Here is a 12,478-nt window from a genome sequence, read left to right as displayed (position 1 = left end):
ATTCTAGCGAAGTCAGGCCTTATCAAACACATTTAGTATAGGTGACACCTATTCATGGGGAGTAAAACCATAAGTTACTTTTAGATTACTTTACAGTAAATCAAGTGTAGAAGTGACAATCGGTTAAGGGATTACTTAGTAAACAAACCCTGTTATCAGGATACATTTCTGAATAGTGGAACACAGATTCAAGGAGCAGAATAAACATATAACTACATTCAGATTAACACACAGTTATACCAGGTGAGTAAGACCTTTTGTTGTAATATACAATAAGAGTTGCTTTTCAGAGCTGTGGAACACATACTAAGGTAAGCAATAATGTTCTACACTAATTTATGATTGTGCAAGGCAGACTAAGTTCAGCTACACCTACAGAACACTTTTTAAGAATGGCACACAGCTATTATAGGCAGGTAAAACCTAAGTGAAAGCACACCTTAACCTGCTTCCTACCCAGGAAATATTGGCAATTAGGACAGCCAGCAAAGAGAAAGCCTGCCAACTGTGCAAAGACCCTCAAAACACAGAATCAATCAGACACCTTCTGATGTCCTGTCCGGCACTAAAACAAGAAAGGAAAGCCTTTGTTGGCCCTTTACGCACAAACTCCTTTGTCGATCATGAGGACACATGGTGGAACCGGCTCATCACAGGATCCCAAACCAGATGGTTAATACCCGCAGCTAAACTCCTAAACATCGCGATGGAGAAGACCAAACAACCATCCGGCCTCCCTACAACTTCCGCCGGAAAAACACTCGCGAATAGAAGATCCTCTAACTTCACTTACTTCTAGTGCCTTCTCTACTTGCTTCCAGTTCTGAACAGTCGAAGCCGCTAAACTTCACGATTTTCTTCTTCTTTCTACTAGTTATAACGTCCTTGTAAAAATCTAAAATGATTATACACAAGTAATAAAGAAAAAAAAAAACTAAGTATGTAATAGACTATTACAGGTGCTTTTCAGGTCAGTGGAACACAGACTAAGGTAAGCAATAACTCTCTAACCTAGTTTAGGATGGCGCAAGGCAGACCAAGGTAAGCAAAACCTGCATTACACTTATTAGGAATTGCACAAAGCTCTTCAGGGCGAGTAAAACCCAAGACAGACTTATTCTAGACAGGCTATACAGCAGGTCAGGGGAAGCAAGACCCAGTTAGTAAAATTATAGACTAATATTCTGAAATAAATATTTAAGTGAAGCCAACAGCATTACCTTTGGGAAGGAGGCATAGCCAATTCACAGGTGACTAAAATAACCTTACCTATACTTTTTAGAATGGCAGAATACATTGAAGGTAAATAAGAACTTTTGTAACTACTCACTTCCAGAGGGAGGTACTAACCAACTCTTTCACAAGTAAGCAACGTTTAAACACTTGTCATACTTTTCACTGCAGAACCATTTTCTTATCCCTTCCTTCCCTAGTCTATTGCATGAATTCTCTCAAAGGCAGAAGAGGGACCCTGGTGGTCTAGAAGCCAGCTGTAGGCAGGGTGAGATAGGGTTTAGTTGAAGGGAAAGTCAGAGTTCCTGAGGAGTTTCTTAAAACAAGTAAGTATTTCACTTTAGAGTTAGTTAGGGTCCAGAGACGTCTGTGAAGACACCCTAGGAAGATTCCAGGAGTGGGCCTGGGTGAACTAAATGAGAGGACTCCCAATCACAAGAAACACCCCAAAGCTATACAGATATCACAGGCGTAATATAAGTAAATATCCCAGCGAACACAGTAACCTCAGCACAGAAAAGTTTGCAGTGGGGGAGATTTTAGGATCTGCAGCAAAAAACCTGGTCGATGAATTCCTTGTCATAAAGACTGAAAACAGAACAGTGGAAGGGATTTTGCAGCAGGGATCAATGGAGAAGGACCAGGCAAGAGTTTATCCATGGCTAGATGCAGGTCTGTGTTTTTGGCAGCCTTTTCAGGAGCCAGGAGAAGACTGAATATCATCAGTCGGATTCTCACCTCTAATATGATCCAGCACCCTGGTGAGGGGATTTCAAGGACTTAAATCATATCTGCCGAGAACCACGAGAAGGCCATCAAAGTTTCAGATTGATTCGAAATACCATGCACTGCATGATGACTCGAGGTCCAAGGATATTGGGCTATTGCAGCCCTGCAAGGTCGCAGCACAATGTGAGAGGCTCAAAATGCAGTTCTTCCTGAGTCTAGTGGATCTGACTAGGCTCTGGGTTGGGGTCATCCTTTTTCGGGATCCAGCTCTGGTTACACAGAAGGCTGTCTGGTCTCTGGAAATCGCTACAGCCTTATTTTCTTCAACTTCCTCATTGGATTCAGATCCACTGGTCGACTTGTCAGCAGCTTCCAGGTTTGGAGTATTTAACAGGAACTAAAGCACAACTTCTGCAATCTCTCCCTGCATTTTACAGAAAGGGACGGTCTGGCTGTCCAATCAGGACAGCCAGCCCCGATTGAGACTGGCCTCCTTTCAGGCAAGGTAAAAGACAAAGGGCTGCAGAGGGTTGGACTCCTCCCTCACTTCCTACCTTCTCACACTCTCTGGAGCCTTTTCAGGAAATACAAAGGATTCCCACCGAAGGCAAAACAGCCAGTGAGGTCATTCCTCCTTAGAATGGCAGGGTACAACCTCAGAAACTACAAGCAAGCAAGAAATGGTGGCCCTTCTGTGCATTACCAAGGCTGAATTAACAGCCTGCGAGTAAAAATGACTAAACGTTATAAAAGTAAAACCACTGCCACCAGCCATTCAAGCAAATTTGCAATTGTTACAAAAATGTTGCCGATAACAGTACTCCACATAAGGTGAGGTAGGGTGTGCTGGCTCAGTATATAAAAAGTAGTGGGGGATGAAAAAAACGTCTCTTTACTACCTGTAAACTTTAGTTCACCCAAGTACATGAAGGAGCAATTAACAGGGGAGCCCAAAGGGGCAACACAGCCTAAGCCCGGAAGTTGTAGGAAATTATAACTTTAACCATACACTATGGAGTTACATAAAAAGGTTACCCATAAAAAGAGTAATAGACTAGGTGAGAGTGGAAAAAGATTCCCCTTCACCCCGCAACGAGGTAAAATAGTTACCTAGTCAATGAAAAAGGTTCTGGGGTTGACACATGTCAGGAAGATTTATCATAGATAAGAAAATCTTACCAAACACCCACACCACTCCAAAATCCTCGAGCAAGCTGTCTTCAAACGCATTGTCAGATTCCTTAAGAAACCATTGTTTGTGACCCCCTGTAATCCTGATTCAGGAGTAGACACTAAATCAAAATAGCACTTAGATAAGTCTCTAACTTTACAACCACAGCCCGCCATTCCACCTTTCCACTATTTTAATCCTACTCAATCTTTCTGCAGTTTTTGACACTATGGGCCATCCCTCCCTCTTGAGACCGTCTACTCTCATGGATATTATAGCACTGCACTAGGATGGGTTGTCCCTTACCACTTGTTCTCCGTGTCCTGGAACTTGAACACATCTCTGCCCACATCTTTTGCAATGCAGGTTCCACAAGAACCTGTATTTCACCCACTACTGTTCTCACTCAATATTACCTGTGATGAATTGCCATCTGGAAAGTGTATAGAAGGGCCTGGCTTTTTAATTTTGATTAATAATCAAACTCCATGTGAAAAACACCCGTGCCCTGATGCATTAGTATCCAGTTGCACAGAGAATATTCAGAAGTCACAGGTGCCTTCTTGACAGCTGGGGTGGCAAAGTCACTTCAGCACAGAGGTTGCATTTAATACAAGTCTATTTGTCTGAAAACAATGTAATCATAATAAATGGCCATTGCAGTGGCAGTTTAATCTTTAAACATAAACTATACCTGAGATTTCAGTATGGTGGCTGGTATCTCATAATTACTGGAGCCACACCAGATCTGCATCATACTTGTTTCAACACTGTGAACCTAGCCATGCATATACAAGCTGTGTATATTCTCCCGAGACTCAAAATCTAGGCTTCAGCCAGCAGGACAATAGCCAGTGTGGGCGGCCTCTCTTTTTATCCTTTTTGAGGTCAGGTACATCTCTCTCCAGCCAGATAGTCCCATAGCAGGAGCGGTCCTAGGAAACAGGAATCAAAGGGCACACCCTACACACAAGGATTTGTTTCACACCTGTGTGTTGCATACCAAAGGGCCTTCAATGCTATAGGTCTGGGGAGGGAAGAGGTGGGGTGTTAGTATATACAAAGTGCAGCCCAGTTAGGGAAGGGATCCTCCATCTTGTTTCGCTCTGTACCTCCCCTTCCTGTCTCCCTCACTTGCTTTAGCACATAGCACTTTGGGTATGGGGCAAGAAGGCAAAGACCACGTATCACAAAGACAGGGATTGGAGCCCTTAAAACAGACTTGCTTTTGTCCAATCCAATGTGGACATTTGCCTGTGAAAAATTGGGTCTCTCACTCACCTGATTCAATTTTGGACCATCCAGGACATAAGGAAGAATTAATTTGGATCTCTTTTGGGAGAGTTTGATCATTGTTGTGAAAGTGTTCCAAGGCGGAGGCAAACTCTGTATCCCACCCACTCTCATGGCACATTGGGATTGACTTTTGCTGAGGACATGGACCTGAACCTCTGCTCCAAACCTCCTTATGATGAGAGAGCAGAACCTAAAAGGACTTACCCCATGCTTGAGAGCCTGCTGTGGGGTTTCTCACCATCTAAAGACCAGATCAGCCAGATCCCTACTCTACCACATTGAACCAACTGCAATGCTTTTGAACCATGTTCACTGTACTCAAACTAGTTGGAACAACCCGTGGAACTTCATAGAACATCAAGCCACCACTGCATTGCATCCATTGAACTAGCTCACTGCGGCATCATGCCAAGCAGAGCAAGTCCCCTGTTCTACTCAATTTTCACACTGCTGTAGACAATCTTGAACTGCTGACTCTTTGCACCCTGCATCAGATTACCAAGGTCACTGAATTTATGGACCTCTACTTGAATCCCTGGACCATCGAGTCATGCGTTGACCCGAACCAGCGTTGCCAACATCTCAAACGGACGCAACCCTCAAAATGACCATGGTGAGCCATTCAAATTCCATGACAAGAATGCTAGATTAAACCACATTGAGCTCCCTCTAGGAAACCATTAAATACCAACTTACTGCCTTGGTCAGCGCTACGCATCACACTTGAAACTGGTAAAACCCTGCATCATAGTAAAGCTTGAAACCTGTCGAACAGCCTAACATTAGATTACTGTATTACTGTATTACTGTATTTTGAAATGACCCTGTCCCTCTGGTCCAACATGTGGGTGCCTACAGACTGGATATGCCTCTCTTTAACCATTATCTGGTAATAAAATATCCTTTAAACTCTTGATGTCTTGCATGTTTTTCCTCCCTGCTTAAAACCCAGAGTGCTGCATCATTACATTCTGCATTTCTCTGTCTTTCCTTTACAGGAGTGGGTTTTTATAGAGTTTCATTGTTTAGTGTATCATTTATTTGTTTAATTGGAAGTATATGTTTTTATAGATCCTTGATTGGGCTTTCTCATATTTTCGAACTTTTGTACTTTTCTCTTTTAGTTGCTAATAGATCACATCCACATCCCTTCCGAGAGTATAGCCGTCCCTCAATCCACATTATAACAAAAGGTGAAAAAGGTAAATCTGTTTACTGTGCCGGTTTTATCATTAGAATTGGGATCACTGTTGGTTTGTAGAAGTGTGGAGGCTGAAAGGGCAGTTAACCACTATTCATCATTCTACTCCTGCAGAACAGTAGTCATTTCATCACACTGCCTCCCTTAGGTAAGATCATCTCCTTCAGTTTTTACTGCCGCCTTTACAGAAGAACACATTGCCTGTGACTGCCTGCACTCTAAATGGACAGACATCACGTTCTTTGAGAGCTGCCTGTGAGGCAATGCATCTCTTTTCTCATTTGTGATGTAATCATCCATTATAGTGCCTTGTGCCATGGCTCATACTTGAGCATAGATTTCCAACATGTTCTGATATAAATGCATTCTTAGTAAGAAGCTGGAGATATCACACATTTGAGATTGCAGTGTGGTTGGATTGTGCATCCTACCCCCCCCCACCCCGCATTAAAACAAATAATGTAATTGAGTGCATGCTTCTCTTCACCTTCCTAGAGGCTCAGCACCAAAAAGATAGTGCACACAACTTCATATAGCACATCAAGGTATGTTCAGTCCACATCTCTTTGACCTTTCTGTGAAGAAGTCAATTCATGGTTTCAGCAACATTCTGACACCAACCGTATAGTGCTGCCACTAAACCAGGTCTGTGGGCATGAGAAGGGGAGGGAGACCTTGTTGGCATGTCTCTGTTGGTCCCAGGGAGAGGGGATTGAGGTCATTAGAGATACAGCAGTACAATTATGGGAGCTTGCCTGACAAACACAGACCTTGGACATGTAGGGCAGACCCAAAAAAGGATTTATAAAAAAATAATTCCAGAAGGGGTAAATAATAAGTACCCGGCTTGCAAGAAATAATACAGCCAGGTCTGACAGTGAGTCCTGTAATCTGAAATCACGCTCGACACGCCTATTACATCTTTTGTAGTGGCAAAAAAACAGAATTAGCATAAGCAAAATATATTGGAGAACAACATAATCCCATGTTTCCCATTGGCTAACACCTGTACAAAAATCTACACATCCTCTATAGTGAATTTCCCCATTGGTCATGCATATCTAAATAGAACCCTTTAGAAGATAAATGAATTGTACCATCAGCAGAAAACAGTAACTGATTGGTTCATTATATTCAGGTAAATTGTTACAATAATGTACTCTTCTTATTGATAAAGACAACCTTGCAATGTACACAACCCCCGAGAGGACCCAATCGGGGAGCTAGTGTGAAAAATTAGGTCACCCCTGCCTGGTAATACAATGGCTTCCTCATGAGACCAGACAATTTGGCTGAATGGTTTCTCTGATCTTTCAGCTGTATTTCTTTGGCATCGACTCTTGTGACTTCTGTCTGAGAATACACTGCATCCCTAACAAGGCCCTTACTCTATCTCTTGCGAATTAATTTGTTGTATTTATTCTAATTAATAAAAACACCTGCAGTTCAAATGGTCTGGCCACTTTTCACTAAGGGCACGATTGCTCCAAACTTAGCTTGGCTGCTTGGCAGTGCCCATTACGAGGCCCTGTTCTCACAGAATTTGCTCTTTGCAGCTGCAACACTAATCTAATTGTCTAAGACTAAGATTCTGTTCCCAGCTCCTGTGCACTGCTCGACCTGACAATTAACTTGCTATCTGCATGGCGTGTCTACCATGTTTTCTCCACCTTGGTGTACTGATCGCTCACTGGGGGAAGGATACATCCATTCTAATTAAATGGACAAAGAAAAAGCTCCAATGAGTGGGCTAAATCTCTAGCTACTGTTTCTTGCAAGTACTAATCCAAAATGGCAGAACTCTTGCTCACGCGGCACACAGCACTCATGTTACTACATCACTACCCATACTCTATCTGATTGCTGGACACTTTGGCTACCTTTTCACCTGTTATTAAAGGCTTTACTCAATATAAAATGAAACAAGCATATTCTATGATCCCCTTAATGCAACCAAAGCACAACATCAATCACTACTGCAAGCTAGAGAACATATTGACCATGTCTGGCTCTAACCTCTAAATATAACATGCAACGCTATTACATTGTTGCTCTTTCTTTCATCGTGTAAGGCTCTGTGAAACTCTCTAAAGAGTGTCAATGCTAATTTACAAATAACACATGTGCAGAACTGCCAATTCAAAAGGCAAAATAGTGACACTAAATGACCAACTCTTTGTTAATGGATCACTCCATTGCTTAAAAAGGATAACCTTGACCCTCTTCTGCCCAAGCACTACCACCCCATTACAAATGGATGGCTTACCTCCAGCACTACTTATGTTTCTGGATTTGTCGGCCGCAATCGACTTGGTCGAGCACAACCTTCTGGCCTCTAGGTTGCATTCTTTGGTGGGCTGTTCTAACTTATCCACACAATGGCTGGTTTCCTTCTTGGGGCCACACATTGCTCGAGTCACCACTCACAATGCTTCTTTCTCTCCCACTCTTCTTACACAAGGTGTTCCACAGGGTTCTTCACTATCACCTACTCTCTTTAACATCTATATCCTCCCTCTTCTTCTGATGCTTGATGACCTGGGTGTCCTATATACCAACTACGCCGATGACACCCAGGTCATCCTTCAACTCTCAGGCATATATGATCGGCACTCTCAGGCCATGAACGCCATCTATACGATCATTAATTCTTCGATGGTAGCAAGCTCAATGGTCCTTAATACTGATAAGACCGAGCTTCTAATTACAGCCTCAAGACACATGTTAAAAAGCTCTCATCGGAATATGCCTCCTTCCTGATTACTAAGGTCACTATTCCAGTGGAAAGGAATGTCAAATCACTTGGTGTCACACTGGACTAACTATGTGGCCACATGTAGGCAAGATCTGTGCCTCATGTGGTTGGATCAACAAGCAGCTAGGCCACCTACTTATCGTCTTCTATAAGGTGCTGTCTTTACAAATACCATAATTTCTTAGAATCATTAGTTTTGCATAATGTATTAGTCTTTCTCCAATTTGCATTTCTGATGTCATATTTATGGGCCTTCAACCAGTTCTTAAATTTCATACGTATAGTGGCTAAATTTTTCAGTTTCTGGTCTCAGTCCCTCCCCATTACCTGTTTTATTCTCCTTATTTACTCATTCATTCATTTTTTCTCATTATGAACATCTCTATCATCCGTGATGCCATGTTTCTTCCCTGTTTGTTGAGTGACACTAACTTTATTTGTAGTCATTAGGATCATTCCAAGCATACAACTCAGCACCTTCGATCCTGATTTAGTCATCTCCTCGCTATCAATGGGGGTGGAACAAATCAAATTTTATTAGGCTTTTGTCAGTCAATAGGATTCTATTCCCACCTGCTGTGGTCTGGATATTCATTTTTTCACTTAGTAATATGTCTTTTTATTACATACCCTGGTAAATTTACATTTAAGCACTGTATGATCAGTAAGGGGGGTCAGGATATGTTCAAATAGGTCTGGTTGTTTACATATACCATTATCAACAAACATATCATCTACTCGATAACCCACTTTTCCATAAGTCAACGTTACTTTTTGAACCCCTGTTCTATCTTGGTTTAGGTATCATAGTCCCCAATTCTGAAACAATTCTACCCATTTGATTCCATTAACTTTTTGTATGGGTGAGGTGCTACATTTCCCACCTCTACCCAATACTAGAGTCGGCATTTGACAGATAATTCTTTCCATTCATCCATATTATATTTTGGGCTTTATCACAATAGGCATTACAGTCTCGTACTACCATGATCTCAGAGCTGGGTGACTCCAGCATCCAACCTTCAATGGTATCAGAGATCACTTTGGTCACTGCCTCCACATGGGCCCTCACTGGGTGTGAGTACACATTTATCAATAATAATTAATCAATATTCCTCAAGTTTCTTACAATGGCACATAGAACAAAGGGGGACCTCCCAAATATATCATACTCTCTAATTGCTACAGCGCACTTTGCGCCAATACATAGTCCCTCTGCCGTGTGTCCAACCCCTCTACTAACTGCAGGTTTCACTAATATATTAAACTCATTCATCAGAATGGTACCACTTACCCAGGTCTCCTGAAATTCGCATACATCACAATTATCTACGCAACTCTTGCCATATTTGTGTAGGAAAGACTAGACTGCTCTGGTATTCTAAGAGATGACTACTGGCTCGTGGCCAGTTTCCATTTCTCAATTTTCCCTGAGGTAGTCCCTATAAGGGATCCACATATCGCTACTCCTTTTCCCTTGCTTAGTATATTCTTTTTTCATGCTAGAATTACGTGGTTTTCCATTCATAGATCTGTTATCCATGATTTTATTACAGATTACAATTTTAAAACCATTCTTCCACAGTAACTCTGAATGTGCGTTAATGAGCTCAACATTGACGGGCGTCACAAATTAGACAATTGCCCAATTTTCCCAGCTACCATAGTTGGGCAGCGTCACTATTTCAATGTCTAATGTTGTTATACCACGAAGTTGTGGGACCATATGTAACTGTTCCAGAATCCACTTCTAATTTAAATATGGGCTTTACTCAGAGGTATTCATCTCTATGATCTTCATACACTTGCCCAAATTCAAAACCGTTCCTTCACATTGATCTTGTTGTGAGCATTAATTAATATGGTCCTTGTTAGTATTACACATGGCTAATCTTTCCATTTCGCCCATATAAATCACCTTTTCCCTGGTGGAAAGTGATATTACCCACTTATTTATAGGTGTATTCTCATAGCTCACATTTGTCTTCCCATTTTCCCTTGTCTCCTAATCTCTCTGATATGGGCATTTCTATTTTCAACAGCATTGTTATTATATACACTCTCCATCCCATTCTGCCATTTATCCATCAGCACATAGTCATTGTTTGTGGTTTTCTTTGCTTCAATTCTATCATTAGCAGTAACAACTTCCTTCAGATCAAATCTATTGCCTTTAGTAAGACATATAACATATTTTTTTCCATCTTTGCCAATGATGTACTATTCTTTCTAGTTGAAATTTCCTTACCTGTTTTACCAATTTGCACTTCTTTTTGATCATTTTGTATTATTTTGTTTATGGCGAGTGCGTCTTTTACATCCATATGTAGTGCTTTGTTCACCATCAGAATTAATAACCAAGTTTGCTATGCTCTCTTCAGTAATTTATTCATCATTCACTTTTATGTCATTCACAACTCCACATTCATCCTCTGCTATGGCTAGGCATAGCTCACTCAAGTTGTCTATAGATTACACCTCATGTCTCCCATTTTCTATGGTTCACTCCTATGCTCTTTTACTATTATATTGGGTATTCTCTGTAAACCTTATCACCAGCTCATTTAGTTCTGTTCTTTCATAAGGCTAGATCAGAGGCCAAATACAGCATCCAAAGGTGCTGCAATTGCCTCCAGTTTGCTTGCAGTGTTCAGAGTCCCTTCGTGTGACCTTTTAAAATCTTCCCAAGAATAGTTCTCACCCTCTATAATAGAGTCCACATGTGCCATTTGTGCTAAATCTGGAGTCCCAGACAAGTTAGATTCAATGACATTGTCCATGTTTTCCAATAGTTCCATGCTTCTGTCTGCCAGTATGTTCACAGATACAGCTGTAATTCCCAGTGATTGCCGCCGAAACTCATGGCACATGTTTAAAAATTAGTTATCAACCATAGAGCTTTTATTGGGCAGTATTAAGCCTTCCTCTTTAAATGCCTGACTTGCCACCTCCCTTTCTCTTGCTTGTGGCACTGTCATGAAGTTTGAGATTTTTTGTTGTTCCATTATAGACTTCTCATTTGCCATGTTCTTTGTTCATCCTATCCCCACACTTATTGGTACAACTCGAGTGGGTGGGGGATGTAAGGGGGGTCACGCTCCCATCTTGCTTCTTTCTTTATAAGTTCTGTGAGCAGAGATTTGGGCCCATGGTGAATTGTTTAGATTGAATGCTCTTTAAGCAAATAAGTGAAGAGGTATCAATGGAGCAGACCAGCAGGGCGAGGCAGTTGGCCTTTTACAGACTCAAATACCCTTAATAGTGTACCTTTCACTCACACATGTACAGAGCCTTACTCTGCTCAATACTACAACCTACCAGCAAACAGCAAACAGCCAACAGCACTTGTTTGTGCACTCAGCTTTATGCGCATGCACAGATGCGCACTGACTTTATGCTGTGTTCTGGGTAAGGGGGCCTGGTCTTGCAAGCACTATAGTGGAAACAAAGAGAATAATTACTATTAATTGTTTGTGAGTGCTATTAGGGGGTTTTAGTGATCTGAGGCAATGTCCATGTCCATATGAAGTGTACCTTAACAGGCTCCTGGAAGCCACAAGTATGAAATGAAAGAATGATTCCAACTGTCCAGTGGTCCAGCCAACAGCACTCGCTTGTGCACTCAGCTTGATGCGCATGCACGCTGACTTTATGCTGTGTTCTGGGTAAGAGGGCATGGCCTCGCAAGCACTTAACAGGCTCCTGGAATCCACAAGTATTAAATGAAAGAATAATTCCAACGGTCCAGTGGCCACCGGTCCAGCGGTCCAGCCAACAACGCTCATTTATGCACTCAGCTTTATGCAACCTAAACCTCTTTCAACAGTTGGGGCATTGCACCTGCATCCCACGATGGCAAAAAGTCTGACATGAACAATATGTTTTGATTAATATATGGCTACTTCACTAGGCAGGCAGAAACGATCTAATGCCCCCTAATTTTACATTCCCACCCCACAATTCTGGCCAAGAAACAGGCGGTTTGAAAAATAATTGTATTAAATATGAAGTCATGATAATGGTGGTCTCCAGCTTTATGCAGGTGACATCACCACAATAACAGCCAGTTAGTCTACAAAAATGAAAATGGCCT

Source organism: Ambystoma mexicanum, chromosome 12 (assembly GCF_040938575.1).
Source record: "Ambystoma mexicanum isolate Mex_15411 chromosome 12, UKY_AmexF1_1, whole genome shotgun sequence".
Lineage (NCBI taxonomy): Eukaryota > Metazoa > Chordata > Amphibia > Caudata > Ambystomatidae > Ambystoma > Ambystoma mexicanum.
The sequence above is the reverse complement of the archived record's forward strand: the minus strand, read 5'-3'. Positions refer to the sequence as shown.